This window comes from Bactrocera neohumeralis, chromosome 2, assembly GCF_024586455.1.
Source record: "Bactrocera neohumeralis isolate Rockhampton chromosome 2, APGP_CSIRO_Bneo_wtdbg2-racon-allhic-juicebox.fasta_v2, whole genome shotgun sequence".
Classification (NCBI taxonomy): Eukaryota; Metazoa; Arthropoda; class Insecta; order Diptera; family Tephritidae; genus Bactrocera; species Bactrocera neohumeralis.
In genome coordinates this window covers 67,903,183-67,926,089 of record NC_065919.1, presented here as the reverse complement: position 1 = coordinate 67,926,089, position 22,907 = coordinate 67,903,183, and the positions used below count along the sequence as shown (strand labels likewise).

General features: G+C 37.0%; 2 long non-coding RNA genes across 5 annotated transcripts in view; one reads left to right on the top strand and one right to left on the bottom strand.

The window, feature by feature from the left end:
* Positions 1–22,907, top strand: part of LOC126767064 (uncharacterized) — a 448,370-nt gene that overhangs the window by 243,677 nt on the left and 181,786 nt on the right. The gene's annotated exons all lie outside the window — the stretch shown is intronic.
* LOC126767017 (uncharacterized) overlaps positions 1–22,907 on the bottom strand; it is a 145,187-nt gene that overhangs the window by 51,501 nt on the left and 70,779 nt on the right. Inside the window, exon 4 of one of the 4 annotated variants that reach the window (XR_007668983.1) lies at positions 6,900–7,193. The exons of 2 other annotated variants lie outside the window; for them this stretch is intronic. This is a non-coding gene — a long non-coding RNA (uncharacterized LOC126767017). Of the gene's footprint in view, positions 1–6,899; positions 7,194–22,907 lie in introns of those variants that run through there. One more of the 4 variants, XR_007668985.1, reaches the window with a different exon arrangement.

Sequence of the window (22,907 nt, the reverse complement as noted above, 5' to 3'; positions counted from 1 at the left end):
TCAAAACTAAAAAGAAAATAAAGGTTCGATGAGAAAAATGTTAACCGAGATATTTTCGATACAATTTTTTCTACGAAACTTAGGATTTACCTCTTTGTCCAACCTAGACTTGCTGCTGGTATTGCAAAGTATCGAGAGGGTCTTTCTGGCAATAAAAAGCAATAAAGTGGTATATAAAGTAACCACAATACCCAGAAAGCTAAGTTGGCATTTCCGATTTCGACTTCGAAGAAAACAGGCAAAAATGAGAAGAAATGTAAAAATTTGAAATCATCTTTTGATATTATTCGACTTCTACACTTCAACGAACCCCAATCGTATCACCGAGAAAACTTTTACTTGGAAAATGTTTCTTTCTAAATTCTCCTATTTGATTTTGCTTGCTGGGATCCATGCAACATGCATTCGTGCATACAAATGCAATCGCCGCGCATGCGCATTTATCATTTTTTGCTATGCCTGTTGTGGGTGCCACACGTGCCCCATGCCAAACGGTAAATCAGTGCCTTTTCAAAACATTCCTACACTTAGTATATTTGTGGCATGCCTCCTTTGTGCGCCAACATTATTACTACATGCCACAGAGTTGCCAACATGCATGCACAAGTGCTTTGTTGTTCCACGAAAAATTACGCAACAGGTGTTAACTGTTCAATAACTAAAGAGCATAGAAAGGGTGTAAAAACCAATGAATTATTAATAAATAGCTAAGCTGGAGAAGCGTTTGAAACCCGTGACAAGCTTACATAAATTTGACTACGTAACAGCGATGAGTGGCACGAATTGTAGAAATGTTGAACATCTAAAATTAAGAGAGTTAAAGAGTTCAAATCTTTACAAACTTTATCTGATTATTTGGCATAGAATCTTAAAAAATCGAAAAGTTAATGCAAAACTTAAAATCTGCTGAATAACAAAATGTTAAAATCGAATTACCAGTTCGAAAATAACGGTTTTCGATTAGAAATTAACTTTTTTGGTCAATTTTAAAATTCGAAATTAATGTTCTGTATTTAAAATCATAGATGAGTTGGAGTTTCGAAAATTACGTCATACTTATTCTTCAAATTTCGAAATTCGATATTACGAATTTGTATAGTTATGTTTTGATATAATAAATGTAAGTAATGAAATTAAGGATTTTAATTTCAAAACGTTAAAATTTCGAAATTCGAAATTAAGAAATTTTGTTACTCAAAATTCGAACTTCAAAAATAATTTTAATAAAAAAAAAAAATATAGCTGAACTTTGCAACCTGTAATAAACATTAGAAAGACTTTTAAAGACTTTTTTTCGAATTTCGAAAATTGAATTTTATGTTCGATTTCCTAACTTGGAATTAGGAGATATTATTGAAATTCAGTCTACGAAAATAACTTTAATTAGCTATTAGCTTCGAAATGTCATACTAATTCTTCAAATTTCGAAATTCGATATTACGAATTTTTATAATTAATTTTTGATATAATAAATGTGAGTAATGAAATGAAGGATTTTAATTTGAAAACGATAAAATGTCGAAATTCGAAATTAAGAGATATGATCAACATTTTGTACTCGAAATTCGAACTTCGAAAATAACTTCAATACAAAATTTTGTCTTATTTCGAAATTAAAATGAAAGAATTTCAAGACTTTAAGTAGTTTTTAGTTTCGAAATGTCATACTTATTTCTCAATTTTCGAAATTCATTATTACGAATTTTTTATGATGAAATTTCGGAATTCGAAATTAAGAGTTTTTTACTCGAAATTCGAACTTCGAAAATAATTAAAAAAATGAATAGTTCGAAATTCGAAATAAAAATTACAGAGTTTAAAAACTTTAATTAGTTATTAGTTACAAAATGTGAATTTGAAAGTTCGATTGTACACATTTCGAAATTCGATGTTACGAATTTTTAAATTATTATTTTTTTTTAATATAATACATACATACATACATGTGACTACATAATGAAATGAAGTATTTTAATTTAAAACCCATGAAATTTCGAAATTCTAAGCCAAGAGATATGATCCACATTTTTTTACTAGAAATTCTAACTTCAAAATTAACTTAAATAAAAAATTTTGTTCGAAATTCGAAATTTAATTTTCAGAGTTTCAAAACTTTGATTAGTTTTTAGTTACGAAATGTATATTAGAAACTTCGGTTTTACAAATTTGGAAATTCGATATTCCACTTTTTACTCGAAATTCGAATATTGAAAATAACGTCATAAAAATGTTGTACGAAATTCGAAATTAAAATTGCAGAGTTCAAAACTTTAACTTCGATTTTACAAATTTCGAAATTCAAACTGCACAGCTCTAAAGTCAAAAATTAAAACTGACACTTTGAGACCTAACGCCAAACATTTCGATGGGATTTCAATTAAAATTGCTTTTTAATATTCGAATTTTATTGGTGAAACTGCCGTTTAAAACTAAAAATACATATTAATGTATTTTATTGCCATCGAACTACAATTAAAATAAATGTGTTTATTTTAAATTAGAAATACTTGTATATATATTTTTCTAACCACCTGACGAATTAAACAATAAAGTTTTAAATTCCAAATTTAATTGCCGCTCACGTAAATTTCAAGAATCATTAAGGGCGACATCGCTTGTACAATTATATATATGTTTTTATCTAAACATACATTGTATATATTTTTTAAATCGAATTTAATTAAATTTATTTCCAGAACTTTCCCTTCAATTGCTTAGAAAAACCACAACCAAGCAATATATCCAATCATTTAGTCAAGCAAGTGTCAATCAAACAGTCAAAATTGTCGGCAGAACAAACTCATAAATGCGCAGTTGCCACTTGCATGCCGCCTTCGTGCAATTAATCACTTTTATTTTTATGCGCCGCGAATGCAACACGAGCGACAGGCCGACGCAGTGCCAAACGCAACACCGAAGCACCTATCTCCCCCTGCGTGTCGAGCTTTTTTCGACAACATTTCTAATTTCTTTGTAGATTTCCTAGCTGTTTCTGCAATGAATTTTTAAAACACATACAACAACAATGACAACTACATTAGGCAATTTATTTTTATTACTATGCAACAGTTAGAAAGACATATGAGTAGGTGCCAAGACATGCCTGCTGATGGGTGAGCAGCCGCCATGGTACATAGGCATTTTAAAATAAACGCACACACACATACAACTACATACATATCTGAAAACTAATATGTATGAATGTCTAAAACCAATGCTTAATTTCTCCGAAAACCAATTAGTCGCAGCACTAAAATTAAAATTGTTGCCCCACCGATTGAAACATTAACGCGTGTCTTTGTCTACAGTTTGTATGTGTGTGTGTGTGCGCAGGCGTAAATGTGAAAACTATTAGCGTTTAACAACTTTCGTCTATTTAAATATCAGTTAAAATGCAATTAAATAAATTACTGCTTTATTACATTCCATTCAATCGAATTATCGTCGAACGCGTAATCAATACAGCACCCGTGTGGCCTGACGCGCGCTCTCGCTGTGCTAATAAAAAGAGTTAAGCAACGATGTTGGAAAAAGTTTTCAATTTCAATTTGTAGGTGTTATTTTATAACCAGCACTTTGGTGTTGTTATTTTTTATTATACTTTTTCAAGAATTTGAAGAAGACATAAACAGGTATGATTGTCTCCAGCAAGTTTGTCGCTTAAGTCTTTTGTAACACACAAGTAACAAACGTGCAATACTTTCATGAGGCAAGTTTTCAGTTTATGTTTTGGGACTTTTGAGAAATATTTCACTAATTATTGCATATACTTATAGTATTAACATAAAATATATAGAAAAAGTTCTGGAAATATTTTTTGAAATATATTAGTTTAATGTTCATTTGCCAGCTGGACTCTTTACGTGATTTTGTAGACAGTCTGCTTTGAGAAGTTAAATATAAATAAACATATTTTAATTTCAAATGACATTCATAATGAAATCTTTGCTCACAAACCTTCCTACAGAAATTTTGAACGATTCCCAAGCGTCAGTGGACTACATATACACATATGTATATGATATATATGCATATATTAATCCATATGAAGCTGACTTTCGGCCAATGTCAAATATATTGAATTGACTATAAGTACGGAAGTATTCTATTTAAGAGGCATTCTAAGATGCTTAGTTTCTTCCCAATACTATATACATAGATAGAATTCAATATAGATTCCAACTCCAACTTTCCTCCTTGTTCGCTGGCGTATTATTGTTTGCAGGCATTCTCCACTGAACCGTTCACCTTACCTGCTCCATACATTGTGTATACTACCATCTGATCCAAAGATATTAAAATTGGATTATCCGAGAAAATTACCGTCTGCCACTGATCCACCGACCACCTTTTAAACCTATGCATACCGCTATTTTCGCATTCGTTGGGTCAAAAAAGGTTTTTTTGCAAGACTTCGGCTATTGAATCCTTCCTCTTTGAATCTTCGGCGAATCATTGATGCATCCACTATCGCTGGCTGTGGCAGCACTTAGGTCCTTTTTAATATCTGACGAGGATTTCGAGCGATCCCGTAAACAAGTCCGCTTGTCTTGGGCAATTGTGGTCTTTCGGACACTTCTAGACCCTTTTACCGCACAAAAGAACCCATCTCTCAAAATGTTGCTACAAAATATGCGACAGTAGTCTGGCTGAATCGCACATCGGCCGATATATTTTTGAAGCTTTGAATTTACTGTCATAAGGCAATTATTTGAGAAGAGTTTTCCCAAATAATTCAAATCTGTTAATTTTTTTAATTACCTTTTCCATGAATTACTTCTCATCATCTCTTATAGTTTTATAATAGTGGACCTCTCAATTGAGTAGATTTATCATCTTTGAGGTAAATATTCGATTACAAATACATAAATATAAAATACTATCTGATCAAATTTGACCCGGACTGACAAAAAAAAACTATATTTTCACTTACTTTAATGCAAATCTTTATTATTGTCTTCAAAACAGGCTCTTTTTTATCCAATCCATTCCCCATATACTTGTTATAATCCACGGCTGGCATGTCCTTCAGTACCTTTAGCGCTTCGGTTCCGCCTCATTTTTGAAGCGTTATTCACTAGAATGTTGCACAGTTTCGACATCAAATTCATAAACCCAAATCTTATCACTAATGATGTCGTTGTCGTTTTTGCAAAGTATTCGGGTCTTTTGCTACGAGTCTAACATTGATAAATTAAATAGCCGAAACATTAACCAAAATGGTTTGTGTCATTCCATAAGAGATGATGAGATCTCCTGCTATTTCTCTAAACATAAAACACATTGTGTCAATTACGGAAAATATTTTTTATCGATTCAGTACTAGAATAATGGGTAGTGTAAGGCAAGGTTCTTAGAGATAGTCGAACTAATTATAGGCACAAAAAAATTATTGTGTCTTCAGCTGATGCAAAAAAAACGTATATGGCATATTACACCTGTAAAATAATACTTAGCTGGCACTGGTGTATGTATACGACCATCATCAGGCCATTGCCGATATACTTAGCCTCCATCCGCCTACCAAACTCAGCCATCATTTTCCAAGCGGAAATAGTAAGTATAGAAAGGGCTCTATTGAATAAATACGCGAGTATACAGAAAGCATATATACACATACGCAATCAGCACTACTGAAAAAAATAAATACTTACATATATTGGATAACAAATAATAAAGAAAATACTCAAAAGATTCTTAAAAACAAATTAGTAACTAAACTTTATACGCTTCCACAGTAAATAACCAAACAAAAAAAAACCGAAAAAAATTTGCAAAAATAAAATCTAGAATGTAAAAATGTAACTTTCCACGCTGCTAATTGGCAGTGAAATGAGACGAACGGCTAAAAACAACACCAACACGACGAGCCGCCGTTAGCGCACTCGCCACGCTCGCTAATTGACCATTTGACTATATGACGCATGCGTCACTAATCGCCGAAGTATTCAATTTGCACCGAGCACCAGCTGTCAACAACTTTCAGCAGCGCGATGCGCCTTTTTCGCCGGCTTTGAAGCGTTTCATTGATACGGCGTTTCAGCGCAGAGCCACGCGCCGAGCGCACACTCGTTTAACGGTTGAACCATGCGGCATATTTAACATAGCTCGCGGATTGGCGAACTCATTAGTTTTACTTATTTGCATATTTTGGCCAACACTTTTGTTTTTGTTGTTGTTACTGCTGTTGTTGCTTCATTTTTTTCTGTTTTACTTTTGCAATTGCTCCGGTCGGCATTTGTTGTGCTTATTTATAGCTTATTAATGACTGAAGCTTTGCGAATGCTAAGCAACAAAAACTACAACAATACCGCGACCTGAATATTTAGAGCATATAAATGAAGCTCTGTGAGTATATATGTATATAAATAGATATAACGGTTTAGTGCCTAAATATAACTGTAAGTGTTATGATCCACTAATGATAGCCGCAAATTCTGGCCGAGTTTGTCTTTTTCACAGCTTGTACTTTCAATAAACAGTAATTAAAATTCGCGAAATCTCCAATATAACGGTCATATGTGCCTCAATCCTCGAGTACTTTTTCTGCCAAATGCAAAGCATGAAATTCAATAAGCATAAAAAATAATAAATTGACCAAAAACCCGCTCGTTGCACAGCATGTTGCATGTGGGCAAGGCACAAAAGCGCTTTTATGTTGCAAGTTGGAGAATTTTGCCACACGTGCGTTACAGTTTCACTTCTCGCAGCTAACACAGTTAAGATATTCGCATGAATTGCTGGGGAAAAAGTACACCCTTTTACTTTGGCACACCGGCGGGGCGTATGAGGAACAATATATCATTATCAGCGCACACACAAAGATACCAGCTTTGAATCAATAAATCAATTTTGCTGCAGATAATGTTCACAACAGATTTTAATTCAATTAGAAAAAGTAAGAAAGCTTTCAAGACACAATTTTCGGTATTGTGACTTGATTGGAGAGAATCAAAGTTAGTGTGCGGTGGATGTTTTCTTCGATATAGAGAAGCTTCAAAAATATGCAGCCTGAGGTATTGTTAGACCCAACGACGAGTTTGAGGCTGAGTATAATTCCAGCTACTTCCAGCTACTTGAGTAAGAGCTTAAGGTTGGATTATATCCTATGCAATTCATGAAGTCTTCTTTGCGGATTTTATTCTTTTTAGATGGTCAATATGAGCACCCCGCTCATAGTAGTTGAGGAGTACCTAGAATGAAACAAAAGTTTTTTAATCTTTCATATATTAATAGTACATACCTTAACGAGTTCTGCCCGAAAAATAATTTTTCGTATTCTCTGCAGGGATTACTCAGAGACAAATGATCGGATCATTATTAATATATTCTGCATTTCTGTATACCATATATGGTAGTTATACGACATACAATTACCTACCAGTTTTTTGATCTCATCAAAAATCGAATTTTGGCAGACAAAAACGACCCATATTTCGGGTAAAACTAAACTGTTTTTAAAAAAGCCGCCATTTTGTCATTTTTGAATTTATTTCGAAATTTTTTCAGGTTTCATTCATGGAATCTGCCAGTACTTTTTCTTTTCAATCCCCAAACATCGCATTTTAAGAGCCTGACAAACTAGGCGTGCCCCTTAATGAACTATTTAAGCTACTAGAGACTTCAGATGATTGCTTATGCGAGCGCAGTGGTTCTTATGGTAGTAATGGATGCTTTTTCAGTGGCGTCAACATTTACTCAATCAAAATAGAAATCTAGGCACATTTGCGTCATTGGGTATCATTGCCTTCAATCCTTGGACTAGTTAAGCAACTGCGATCGGATCTTTTGTAGAAGTCAAACGCTGAGGTAAAGTAAAGCTATTGGATGCGATCTCTCACCAAAAAGTAGAACCTCGCTAACTATGCATCTCAGACTAGTCATAATCAATTGGTTGAACTTCGTGATTAGACTAGAGTGATTACATCGCAATAGTAGAATTGGTTGAAACTGCAATGCTGATGAGCTTGCAAGATAGGGATCCTCACAGAATTTTATTAAACTGGAAAAGTACCGCTATTCTCTTGCGTTCAATGACGCTAAAATCTTGATGAATCAATTCTGCAAACTTATTTAGGATATAAAAGAAGGGGTGGACACTTCTAGACACTTTTCTAAGAGCGATTTTGAAGCATTTCTTATATCATACCGTCGTCAATCAAGACGAATAAGCTAGAAGAATCGGTATGGGAGCACAATCGCGATTTCAAAAGAAGGAATTATGCCCGCTAACGTAGAATAACACTGACCAACAAGATCTAACTCAAGCTTAACTGAAAACTAAAATGTTAATAAAACTAGCAATAAAGTTCAATAACCTCCACAATCGTGCAGTTTCTATAGCAGCTATATGCTCTAGTGATCCGATATCAGCGTTTCCAAAAAATAAGCAGCTTCTTGGACAGAAAAATATATACAAAATTATAGATCGATATCTCAAAAGCTGAGGGACGATTTTTTCTTCGGGGTGTTACAAACTTCGTGGCAAACTTAATATACCCTGCTCAAGGTATACAAATATGGTCTATATATAGCAACTATGCTGATCACTGTTTTATAAATGAAAAGTTAAAAATCTAACCAAAACATTAACCAGAAAATTAACCAAAACATTAACCAAAACATTAACCAAAACATTAACCAAAACATTAACCAAAACATTAACCAAAACATTAACCAAAACTTTAACCAAAACATTAACCAAAACTTTAACCAAAACATTAACCAAAACTTTAACCAAAAAATTAACCAAAACATTAACCAGAAAATTAACCAAAACTTTAACCAAAACATTAACCAAAACTTTAACCAAAACATTAACCAAAAAATTAACCAAAACATTAACCAAAACATTAACCAAAAAATTAACCAAAAAATTAACCAAAGCAAAACTTTAACCAAAACATTAACCAAAACATTAACCAAAACATTAACCAAAACATTAACCAAAACATTAACCAAAACATTAACCAAAACAAAACATTAACCAAAACAATAACCAAAACATTAACCAAAACAATAACCAAAACTTTAACCAAAACATTAACCAAAACATTAACCAAAACTTTAACCAAAACATTAACCAAAACATTAACCCAAACTTTAACCAAAACATTAACTTAAAACAATAATCAAAACTTTAACCAAAATCTACCCAGTCGAACCATAAAAGATGCTGAGATATTATCGACTCTCCATTCTACTAAAATTATGATTTTCAGGTACAATTTAGGCTTTTGCAGTGTTATCACCGCTAATAGATCACGCTGGATGAGTCGCTCAAATTCTTGCGCTTTCGATAAAGCGAATTCTCTAAAACATATCTGACAATAATCTAGTTTCTACCAATTTCAGCAATAATAAATAGACTATTCCGGGTGAACAGTGATCGTGTCGTATTTAGAAAACAAATTATGTTAGCAGAACATTTTGAGACTTCTCGATAACTCATAGCGCAAGACGCCAAAATATAAGAATAAACGCCAATGACCAACATTTAACTTCGCATGGTTACAGCTGTATAATTTTACCGTTAAGTTACAAACAAAAGCACTGGAATTCTGCGCACACAAATTAGGTTGCAGATAATTAGAACTTTTTTCTAGCGAATTTTTCGCAAACAAAGACACACGCATTCATGTGCCACATACCCACAGGTGATTCGTGAGAAATCGAAAACACTATTTCTACAATACCTGTTGTGTTGTCACCGCTAATTAGTAGGCAGCGCCGAGCGCGGAGTCACTCAAAATGCGGCACAGCCGTGCTGGAACCGAGAAATGCTGGAAAGCGTTGAAGCGTCGCTTAGCATTTCTGCCAAAAACAATTAGATTTCAATGAAAGTCCAACTGGCGATTAGTCAGCGACACATATATCAAGGCAAATACACACACACACAAACAAATATGTGTGTGTGTGTGTATTTGTCTGGCTGTGGGTGTGGCCTGGGAACCGCAAGTCGGCCGCTGCATGCAAATTATGCGCCAACTTTGCTGGGTTATTTTGGCAATTTGGCTGCAATCGCAACCGATAAAGTTACTCGTAATAAAGCGCCGAGGGGAAAGACCCGCCCGACAGACATTCTTGCCAAATCGAATTAACAATGACGTGCGACAGTGCAGAAGAGAAATGCTAGATTTATAGCCGCTCACATGCGGTGGCATTTAGCGCTGTGCCGCGCATCTATTGTTAGCCGCAAGAGCATGTCGTTGCTCTTCTTCTTCTCTTTTATTGTTGTTGTTGTCGTTTTTGTTATCGGTGTGGGCTGCCGATGGCCAGTGACTTTCATTCGAAATATTTGCAAATGTCACACTCGGTTGAGTTTCGCTGGTATGGCGCGGTTTAGCGATTGTTTAAGCGAAGACACACACCACACCAAACACACACACACACATATATATACAGCTACACAAATTCACACACATGCACACATACGGTGCACTTTAGTAAAGTAAGCCACTTTGGCAGGTAAGGGCGCTGTTATGCCAGCTAATAATGGCATTGGACAGCAACAGCAACAAGAACCACAACAACAAAAACCACAACAACAGCAACAGCAACCATAAATGAGGCAGCAGCCGTAAACGGTGAGCGACAACAATTAATGCTCGCTTAATATTTCATTTGGTTGCAGACCAATAAGTCACCTGTGGCAGCAGCCGCAGCAGCAGCAGCAACAACAACCTTCAAAATGAGGATGAGCAGCAGTGGGAGCTGGTGGCGCATCCGACACTCGCTTCAGCTATTAAAAGCTGCTTTGCCAGCAATGTGCACAGTTATTTGCTTTAATTTTACAACTTAACTGCTTGCGGCTTATTCCCCTAACGAATGGCGGAGATTGTACTTATTTGAGGGTTTATTGTTTTCTGGCGATAAAAAATGCATTTATTTTATGCAAATATTTTGCTCAACTATTTTTACAAGACGATTATATTGCTTGGCGCAGGCATGAGCTTGAGAAGTCTGTTTATGGTTGTTATGATGTATGTGTGTACCTTCATACACATACATACACACATACACATACATACAGCGGCAGTCATGTACCAGCATGACCTGGAACTAATTTGCACTTTCACAATTTCATATTGATTTATATTGATGTCATTGTATGTGTGTGTGTGCCAGCAATTTGCCTTATAAGTGCACTTAAATCGTCCATCGATTGCAATAAAAACAACAACCTTAAATAACAGCGCGCTGATATTTTGAAATAAACCGTTAGATATAAAATATTGTATTCTTTTTCATGCTTTTTATTGTTGTTTTCGGCATAAAAAATTTAATTTTAAGCTTCATGCGGCATACAAGATTATGATTATAAAATATTTTACGTGAGCATATAAATATATTTTTTTGGAAATTTTATAGAAAAAAGTATATTCTTTTCATTATATAATTGTGAATAAAATAAGTAGCAAACGTTTACTTCGGCTACACCGAAGCTATAATAACATTCACAAAGAAGAGAATTTCCATAAAGGAATTTGATTTTGATCGGTCAGTTTGTATGACTGCTATGTACAGTATATATAGCACCACTATAGCAGTGGTTTCAACGAGTGAACGGTTGCTTAGGCAGAAAATTATAAAATTTCAGATCAATATCTCCAAAAGTGAGAGTTTGTATTTGCTTATATACAAACGGACAAGGACAGACACACTGACACTGCCAAATCGACTAATTATATGGTCTCCAAAGTTTCTTTCTATGTGTTAAAAATCTTTGTGGCAAACTTAGGTTAACGGTGGGGTGAGTCGATATATCGATGATCTGCCTCTTTGTAATCTGAATGAAAACTAGTTTTGTATTTTATTTTTAGAGATATTTAACTCAACTGGGCACATCTAGGCCATTAGATTAGGTCAGATCAAAAGATTATTACAAACGGGTAAAGAACCTGACTGAAACAGCTTAGGATGACAATCCGCTTTGATACCTAACACTTCTAACGTCTAAAAGTCATATTCATAAACTCACGTCTCGTCACCAGTACTAATGTGTTCGATGCCTGTGGGGTCTTCTACGTTGTCAAGCATCTCTTTTTTTGTACGAGTCTAGCATTGAAACACTTCATAACAAAAACATTGTTCAAAATATGTTGAGTCGACCCATAAGTGATGTTGAGATCTCCTGCTATCTCTCTGATGTCAACCCGATAGTTTTCAATACTTGTTGCTTTAACTGTTCCGATGTTAGCGTCGTTAACAGAAGCCGATGAACTACTCCCATGATTTGCAGATGACTTCACAACCTTTACATACTGCTCTGTGGCATTCAAATACTTGTATTCGAGATTCGAGATTGTCAATGATTCCGTAGCTGTGATTCCATTGGAAACGCAAAATTTCAATCAAACTCTTTGTTCAGTTTAAAAAGACCAGTCCTGAAGTCGCGTTGAAGGTTTTGGATCAACAGCTTTCAGTTAGGCCACTCATTCGGTTATTTTTCCTACATGTATGACCAAACAAACCTAATCGTTTAGAAAACCCTTCGTGACTATCGTTAGGGATTTGATGTAGAATGATTGCAATATAATTCTCACAAGAAAACAAATGCACTTGTGAAAAGCAAAAAATGTACACCATATTCTGATATATTCTTCACATTGTCTACCAGGCTCTGGATTTCTTTATAATCTTTCCTTTTTAATGTTATTAAAGTGGGAGCCTGCTTTAGAGGCTTAAAAAGATAGATTTTTTGGAGGATTTTTTTGGGAGGGAAATAAATAATCAAAGCGAGGGTTTATAGTTATATATTTAAGCATCACTCATAAATTTTTTGGATACGAAATCTTTGATATTCTGCCTTTGGGAAGCAAGCAATTGCCCGGATGCATTCTCGCATGTGCATTTGTCGTGACGGCGGGCAGGATACAGCTCGCAATTTCTATTGGAAAGAAAAAACTCAAAGAGATTCATATTTTCTAATAATTTATCTTCTAGTTAAACTAAAAAAATTCAAAAAAAGTGTAAAATTAAAAAAAAGTGGTTTTTGGACCAAAAAAATTTTACTTTATGTTGTTTAAAAATATGTTCAAACTTGACTTTTCTTAGAATAGAAGATAATTTAATTCTAAAGATAATAAACTTTGCCCCAATTCCAAACGACGTTTATTTTTTTCTATCCTGCCCCCAATTAAGAAAAATTAAATGAAAAAGAGAAATCGCGCGTCAAAGTTTTCGCTTTCTGCCCAACGCTTTCGACATTTGCAAGTTCTATCGATATCTTTAGGCTCTCTCTAAATAAGGAAAATACCTTTCATGCAATTCTATATCTTTATCTTGGCAAGCTATATGCAATTTTAGTCTCATGTGAACAATTTGTTCGGAGATTTTAGCGTTGCCTTGGAAAATAATCCATCGATTGAAAACGGCACCCATTTTGATGATTGTTGTTGAAATGCTCTCCATGAATGTGGGATCGGAATTCGTCCGAGTAAGCAAATTCAAAGAGACATGTTTACGGTACTAATTTTGAAAAAAATTCAGCGCTATTAGGATGAGTCGAGCAAAAACGCGTTTCATACCCAAAATAGCCATCAAAATCATTTGAACGGAATCGCGAGAGATGTCGAGCTTTATTGCCATCTCTCTAATACTTGCCTGACGATTTGCAAGCACCATATCCTGCACTTGTTTAATATTTTCATCAGTTGAAGAGGGAGAAGGTCGTCCAGAACGATGCAAGCCTTTTCCAACAATCGCAATGATCATGCACACGAAATTTGGTAAGAAGTACAAAAGTTGAAATATCCATTGTAAAAATCGCAACGCACTACTTAGGTGTACCGACTCAGGCAGCTACCGTAAACAAACTCGTTGACAGATCGGGCTCTTATTTGGCATAGTAATTAAGGCAAGCCTTCATACTTAGCAAAGTACATTTTTTTAAAAAATCATTTACCAGTGGAATTTAATAAAATTTTCGTTTGCTTTTTTATCCCAATATATGTATGTACATTCCATATTCTCCAAGCTAAAACTGTTTAGTATAAATATTTGGTTAACAGTAATGGCTAGAGCATTTTTTGCATATGGAAGATATTGAACTATGAAAAAGAGTGAATGTGAATAATAAAATATTTAGTATAAGCAAAAAAATTAAAACATTAATACATATATCATAAAAAAATAAAAATGAAATATGAAAGAAAATACAATTTTAGGATGTTTCTTTGAAGTTTCCGAGGAGTGTTTTCTATAGCGACATTACAGTAATAAATTTATTAGCATAAATCGGTGAGATAATAAGCAAATAAATATTTTAAGGCAACAAATATAAATAAATAAAATATTAAACCAATTAACAACAACTCAGCACAGTTAAAAAATCCATTAAAAATGGCAAAAGTGGCGTTTCAATTTTTATGACGAAATGAGCGTCGAAGATTTGCAACCATATACGTTTGTATATATGTATGTTATATTTACTTATACATTCTTATTTGTCGTATATATGGAGTAGATGGTATGGTATCCTTCAAATTTCTTGTGTCATTTGAAATTAAATAAAACAAGAAAAAACGTTAACTACGGTTGCACCGAAGCTAAGTACCCTTCACAGGTGCATTTCTGTTAGTAACTATGTGTTCAGTTTGTATGGCAGCTATATGCTATAGTTAACCGATCTGATCAATTTCTTCGGAGATTACATTGTTGCTTTAGAAAATAATCTATACCAAATTTGGTGAAGATACATTGTCAAATGTGAAAGTTTTCCATACAAGAACTTGAGTCCGATCGTTCAGTTTGTATGGCAGCTATTTGTTATAGTCGTCCGATATCGGCCGTTGCGACAAATGAGCAGCTTCTTGAAGAGAAAATGACGTTTGCAAAATTTCAAAACGATATCTTAAAAACTGAAGGACTAGTTCGTATATATACAGACAGACAGACGGACGGACAGACAGACGGACATGGCTAAATCGACTCAGCTCGACATACTGATCATTTATATATATACTTTATAGAGTCTCCAACGCTTTCTTCTGGGTGTTACAAACTTCGTCACAAACTTAATATACCCTGTTCAGCATTTTAAATAATTAATTTTTTTGTTTTTAATTATTGGATAGATTATATGAAAAGGCACCAATAAGAACGAATACTTCCGTCATCTTGAAATAAAAAATCAAACTTCGTTTGTGATCGATTGTGGATGTGAATTCAAGACAAGGCTGCCCAAAATTTTTTCTAAATAAAGCGAATATTTTCTACATGGAAGAGACACGTTCTATTAAAAATCATTTTATGAACATTTGTCTTCAATTGCAAATGATAGTCTAGAGTGCCAATTTCATGAATAAGTAAATCCCTAAAATCACTTAACCATCTTTGGACTATCACATTATAATGAACACAGAACACAGAATCGATAAATTATTATATAAATATAATGCGGAATCGTTGCGATTGTTGGAAAAGGCTTACAGTGTTTCAGATTTATCAAAAACACAAGATACGAGTGGTAGAAAGCCTTCAAAGGTGGTCGAGAGATCATTGAAGAGATGTCTCATTCTGGACGACCTTCGACCTCTTCAACTGATAAAAATATTAAAAAAGGATATTATTGAAAATCATCAGCCAAGTATTAGAGAGATGACCAGAGAGAGCTCAACACCTCTCGCTAATCCGTTCGAGTGATTTTGGTGGATATTTTGGGTATGAAACGCGTTCTTACTCGACTCGTGCCGATAAAGTTGAATTTCTTTCAAAAAGAGTATCGCAAACAGGTTTATGCTTCATCATGAAAATTCATGGAGAGCATAATAAATAAAATATAACTGCCGATGAGAAATGGGTTTATGAGTTTGGCATGCAAACAAGCCAACAATCACCGAAATGGAGGGAAAAAAATGGCACGAAACCAAAAACCTCGCCAAAGGCCAAAAATCAAGGTGATGTTCATTGTTTTTTCTATATACGTGGTTTGGTGCATAATGAATTGCTTCCAAGACGAACGATCACAATAAAGAGTTCCTTAGCCTGGACATTATCCCTTTAATCAAGAGAAACGGTAGAAATATGAACTAAAAGAAGAATTAAAGGAAGAAAAACTGAATGGGGTTTACTACTTGTATGTTTAGGTAGGGCCTAGATGATTCAAGACCTAAGATTATTCTAAACAAAAAAAAACGTTAACTTCGGCTGCACCGATGCTAATATACCCTTCACAGGTGCATTTCTTTTAGCAACTATGTGTTCAGTTTGTATGGAAGCTATATGCTACAGTAATCCGATCTGACCAATTTCTTCGGAGACTACATTGTTGCCTTAGAAAATAGTCTATACCAAATTTGGTGAAGATACATTGTCAAATGTGAAAGTTTTCCATACAAGAACTTGATTCCGATCGTTCAGTTTGTATGGTAGCTATATGTTATAGTGGTCCGATATCGGCCGTTCCGACAAATGAGCAGCTTCTTGAAGAGAAAATGACATTTACAAAATTTCAAAAGAATATCAGACAGACAGACGGACAGACGGACATGGTTAAATCGACTCAGCTCAACATACTGATCATTCATATAATATACTTTATAGGGTCTCCGACGCTTCTTTCTGGGTGTTACAAACATCGTGACTTAATATACCCTGTTCAGGGTATAAAAATCCCTGACCGATTACGAGATTATATCAGAAAATTCTTGAGTTATTCAACTCCAGGGCGTAACTGCAACGTTAAGGTTTCTCGAACGCTGATGAGAAGCGGTACGAGGAAGTGGCTTGAAATTAAATAGGATCGTTACACTATCAGAGTGGCCAATAATGAGAAATAATCAAGAGAGAAGTGTAGTGGCTTAGCGAAGTGCCTTGGTATTTATCAAACAATTTATCGTGTAGCATTTTGTACTGTCAAAATATTTCGCTAATAAACTGCTCAAACCAAACACATTTTTTGTCACATGAAACGTTGTTGTCTGAATGTATGTATGTAGCAAGAATCGATAGAAAAAAGTAACAAATTTCCGACACGTTTCTGGCCATGAGATGTCAACATGAATTATGGGATCTCTTTTACGCTGCTTTGGCATGAATATGCCATTGGTACCTTTTGACCTAGAAGCCCAGGCATACCACATGCACAACTAATGGCAACACGGCGGCGCTGCCACTGCCACTGCCACAGCAATGAGCAGCAGCAGTTTAGTAGATAAACTAAAGAGCAAGGAAATTAACAGGCAACAAAAGCAAAGGCAGCTGGGGAGAAATGAAAATCCACCAAGCGGCAAGATGTCGCTGCCAAGTATAGCAAAAATGCGGCTTGTTTTAACGGTGCACGTAGAGTTGCAACAACAACAACAACAGCAACAGCAAGTAGCAAGCAGCTTAAAACAATGCGCTTCAGCGAGACTAAACATTAAGTTGTCTTTACATGTGTCTATATGGATGTGTATATGTGAGGATGCGTGTGTGTGAGTACGTGTGTCTGTGAGTGTGTGCATATATATTTCATGAGTATATTGGCTTGTGCGCCCACAAGCGTGCCGTTGCGTTGCCGCAAGCACAAAACGCTCATAATTCAATCGAGCTCGTAAAGATGAACAACAACAAAAATATCCACAACAACAACAACAACAGCAAAAACAAAGTACATTACAAATATTGAAAATATGAAAATTGAAACACAAAGCTATGCCGTTGCATACCGTTGACCAATTGGCCGTCTACGGCGGCTGTTGCCGGTGGCTTGCAACATATTGTTGCCGCACGGACGGACTTACATTTTTGCCATTTGCCGATTTGCCGAAAAATGCCACAAAAAGTGATGAACACAAACATTAAATTCCATTCCATTCTTTGCTTGCCACAACCAACAACAACAAAAAATAACTACAACAGCCTTTAAAATAGCAACAACAATAACTGCAACAAAAATGACCACCGTACTATGTTGGCGGCAACAAAATTTTCCTCGAAGTAGCCAACAGTCGGCGGACAGCGCCCGTAAAGGCCGACAACATGCCACAGCAAGAGCCACCGGCTGTTGCATGCATATCTTTGCGTCGCTGCTGCGCTTTTTTTGTTTGCTGCAAATTCGCATAAATCATCCGTTGACAGTGGCATGAACGCAGTATGGCGAAAAAGAAACGCCAACGACATGGAAAGCGCAACAATGATGATAGCTGAAATAACAGCATATTGGCATAATTCAATTGGGCCACGGCAACTTGCAACACGCACAACATAATCCGCCATGAGCATACATATATAAAAAAAAAGCTCCTTAAAACCTTCGCTTGAGCCGCTGGGGGCCTGTCAACGCTAACTGCGATGCATATCGTTTGCTGCTCATAATGAAACTGTCAATTGCGTGTAGATAAGAGGTCAACGGGCGCTACTTGCCGGTAGGTAAGGTCTGCGTAGACGGTGTGGCGCTACACAAGCAGAAATCTTTGTTGTGCCGAATTTTTGATTTTCTGTAGCTTTTTGAGAACGTCCGCTCTATCTATTGGGGAATCGGTTCCCCATCTCCTAGTGTTAAACTTTCACTTTTCACTTGTATACTTTTATAATGCCACTCTCATTAAAATCCTCGTCGCTTTTGGCAAAAAACTGGCGAAGTCGTTATCAAAAGCATCTCTTGAGGCGAACTTGCACCAGAAAAATCATTCGCCATAGACAAATACTCGTTGTAATTACCATATCCAAATTTTGCGGTGTATAAATAACACCTTCCAAACCAAGCTACTGGAGATTCTAGCGAATCGCGTTAGATATGTGTTCTTTTGGAATAGAATTCCACTCTTATCGGCGAAAGCTACGAGCTATTGGCTCCTTCCATTGTTGATAGCACAGCTCTGTGTTATGAGTTTGGGTCTAGAGAAGCAGCTCATAGTGAATGATTCACTGCAAATCCTAACAAACACACAACAAACATTTTCTGATCCCAATCCTGGCTTAGTCACTGTTTGCAACGCCCCACCGTGATTCCACCACGATTTGACTGGATTCGGTAGAGGGCGTTCCTAGGTAACGAACGAGCGGTTGGTCAGTTGTATCCGAGCCCCTGGAGAGTCAAGTCTGTGTGAAACTCGGTAAATCTGCAACAGCGACGTTTGATATGATCAAACACTTAGCCAGATGTTGCTTTAGCAAAGTGATGTGTTTCGGTGGCACCAGGCCTTTTTAGAGAGCCGGGAAGAGGTCGCTGATGAAGACCGTGCTGGCAGACCTGCAACTTCGATAAACACCAACAATGTGACTCCTGTGCGCAAAGTTTTGATCGGCCACCATGACTTTGTTCCTCCTGTACAAATCGTCAATGCCATATTTTACGTGGAGGTCCTCAAGAGACTGAAATGAAGGGTCAATCGGGCCCGACAAGCCAACGCATCCGATTGGAAGTTGCACCACAACAACGCCCCGGCTCACACCGCCTTTCTTGTGAACAGCTACCTAACCCAGGCCGACATACCAACGCTTCCGTAGCCGCCATACAGCCCAGATGTGGCCCGCCCGGACTTTTTTGTTTCCTTGCCTGAAAAGACCGATGAAAGGCAAGCATTTTAAGACGATAGATGGATTTAAGCAGCATGCACCTCGGCTCTCAAGGCTATACCGGAGAATGCTTCCATGGCGCCTTCAATGCTTCGATTTCGCACTGGCAGTGCTGCATCGACGCAGGAGGAGCCAATTTTGAAAGTTTTTAAAGAATTGTAACGATTGGTTAAATCAATTTTTTTAAATCAACTCAGTCCGATTACTTTCCGGACAAACCCAGTATTATACTCTGCGGCAACATGTTGCAAGAGTAGAACAATATTTGTGGCAGAATTCAAGAACTTAACAGACCAAGCTTGTTTTCAGTCATTAAAGTCATTAGCTCGTTAATAGTGAGGCTTGAATACCGGCTTCTTCCTTGCATATTTCTGGACTATAAGATAAACGAACTGCAAATTGTCAAACTTTTCTCTAATATTTAGGAACAAAAATTTCGCCCCCACAGATTTCTCAGAGCGACCTATTTACCCTTATATAAAGCAAAATTACTCAGTAATTTCTTCAGGTGTGGCAACGGTAGCAAGCGCTATGTACCCGCTGCTGCACGCCACCCACTACCAGCCACAACATGTCGACAGTTTGACAGCCAGCAATGAAGACGTAGCTAACAGCTGTTCAAATCTAGCAGCCGATGACACGGCGCCATTGAAAAAAATAAATAAATAGCAATTTGGTTGATGCTTAAAAGGCGTTTACAACGTTGACACACTCATCGCTGCCGCCCACCGCCAGCGGAAGCACACACACACTTATTGCAACGACTGTCTGACTGATGCGCTGCATTGTGCGGGTGGCAACTCGTCGCCGACTTGTTGTTGACTACACAAATGTACTTCGATCGTTTAAGGAATTTCGATTGCAATGCGAAATTACCGCTGCGGACGCAAAGGCGTACAAGAGGTGTGGTGGCCACTGGTTGTTGCATTGTTGGCTACGTTGCAAGCAGCGATTTTGCTAATATAACTTATAGAGTTAACAATGAAGCGACCCAGTAGGAACATAAAATATATCTTTATGTGTGTCTAATTACAGTTATAATGAGGTGTGTGCGCGCTCTCTGAGGTTAGCAACAAATTAAGAGCCGACGACGTTTAGTACCGTGTCGCTGATAATGGCGCGGCAATAAGCGCACCTACACCCACTAGTCGCGGTAAAACGAAAACACAAAATGTTGCAACATCGTTTTGCCGTCCCTTTGCAAACCTTGGCCACGCGGCTGAGTTGCTCGCTCCTTCGTTGCCGCGTCGTGGCTTTATGAGTTCCACGTGCGCACGAAACGCAACCTCTGAACTTTGGCTTACCGTGTTGTTGGCCAACATGTTGCCGTTTGCTGGGCAACTCGTCGCAAACCCCACCTTCCTACCAGTTGGCCACGCGGCTGTGGCAAGAATCGTTCCGCAGTACATGCCGCAGCGCTATCGGAAGTGTGCATCTCGTGAGCTTTGCGTTTTCTTCTGCGCGCGCAGAAACTTGCAATTGCTGCTGCCTTTAGTTGCAGCACTCGCCGCTACGTTGTTGCTGCCGCCGCAGTTATTGACTACCGCGTGCTGGCTTAGAATGAAGACGACAAAAGCGGTTTTAAATACCGGCGCTGCAGCGAAATTGTGCCAGTAGTGTCTTCAGCCAGCCAGTCAGTCAGCCGGCCTGTTGCTGCCCGCAAATGTTTCACTTTTTTAGCGCTTATTTCTAGCTCTTATTCCATTCTTTTTTCTTTTTTTGTTTTTGCTTTTTTTCTATATTTCTACTTGCTTACCGATTTATTTTTGTGTTTTTGGTAGCTCAAAAACCGTTCGAACATGAATAACAGCAAGCGATAACAATAGCAACAACTATTTTGGACGACAGTACCAGTTCGAGTACCCTTTTTGTTAGGCAACGGGAGCCAACCCCGCGGTTCAACTGTTGTTCGGTCAGCCTGACTTGACTGTCTGTCCTTAGACTAACGATTTTTGGTCGCGCTTCTCTTGATTTCCCAACCCGATAAGGTTCGAACCGACCGTTCAAATGTCTAACCAATACACACACACATAAATATATTTAGCGGGTCCACCGTAGCAACTGTGTCATGCTTAAACTGTTGTTGTACATAATGTATATTGCCGTGCTGCTGTGTCGGAGACTGCTGCTTCGATTGCTCATTCTTATGGCCGAGTTCATGACATTTTGTTGTAGTCGTTGGCTTTTCGTAAATTGCTGATTTAGCTGCGTCTGTTTCTCATAATGCACCCTTCGCTCATCTGCCCACTTGGTGTTGCCATATCTTTATTTTTCTTTATGTAATGAAATATGGATTTTGTGCTTTATTCTTACTCTTTAGCTATTCCATTTTGCTAAAGTACTTCGTTAAGTTATTGTGAGTTGTTAGCGAGGTTGGTTATTGCCGTTATATTTTATTATATTGGGAACAACTTAGCGGGCTGATGAGTAGTACCCAATATTAGTTTAATGTTTGAACATTGTTTTGGTTCTTTAATGCTCTATAATAGTTACTCTAACCGAATCGGTGAAATAAGCTAACTGAATAGGTCAAGGGTAAAGGACCAACATATCCGCATGGTCATAAAGCTAAGTTCTTCTTCTTTATACTCTGCGGCATCAGCAGTGCTCGTACTCCAGCTCGAGATCATAATAATTCTGCTATGTTTACTGCTTACTTATAAGGTTAGGTTGGTTAGATTAATCTTGTAGGCCAATGAGCCATGCATAGAGCATTTTTTGTACTTCGCGATACCAGATGGAGTTCAGTTACTAGGTCCATGACGTCATCCTTTAGGATGCCTGCGCTTGACGTGAATTTTAACAGACTCTGCGGCCACACTATCGATACATTCTCTAGTGTATCATACCGTGCGGATCCCAGATGCTTACAGCGTAGCCTTCCCAATGCGGGACAAGTGCAAAAGATGCTCCATTGTTTCCCTAATGCCTTGCTCTAGACATTTCCTGCAGTCTTCTCGAAGTATAAGCCACATTCTGCGAGCATGTGTCGCCACCTGTTATATACTACTTATAAACTACTAACTATCTTTATCATACCATCTGATCAAGCTTGACTCGGACTGAGCCATAAATTTTTTAGGTTGGTACAACCTTTTTATGCTTGAATGAAATTTGAGCTCCATTCATGTCCATGTCACTTAGTCTGTGTTTAACAGCTGTTTGTCCACCGAAGATATTGACCGAATAGTACCATAATGGAACAACGAGTTTGGTTGGAATTTTCTATTTCCAATGGAGACGCACCTATAGAATCGGTGATTGGAAGAGTCAACCTTATCAGAATTGTTAATGACGTTAACATCGCAAAAATTAAAGAAATAGTGCTAGAGATCGTCCGGTTTGGCAAGAGAAGGAGAACAGAAGATCTGTACATCTCTTATGGATTGATTTGGCGCATTTTG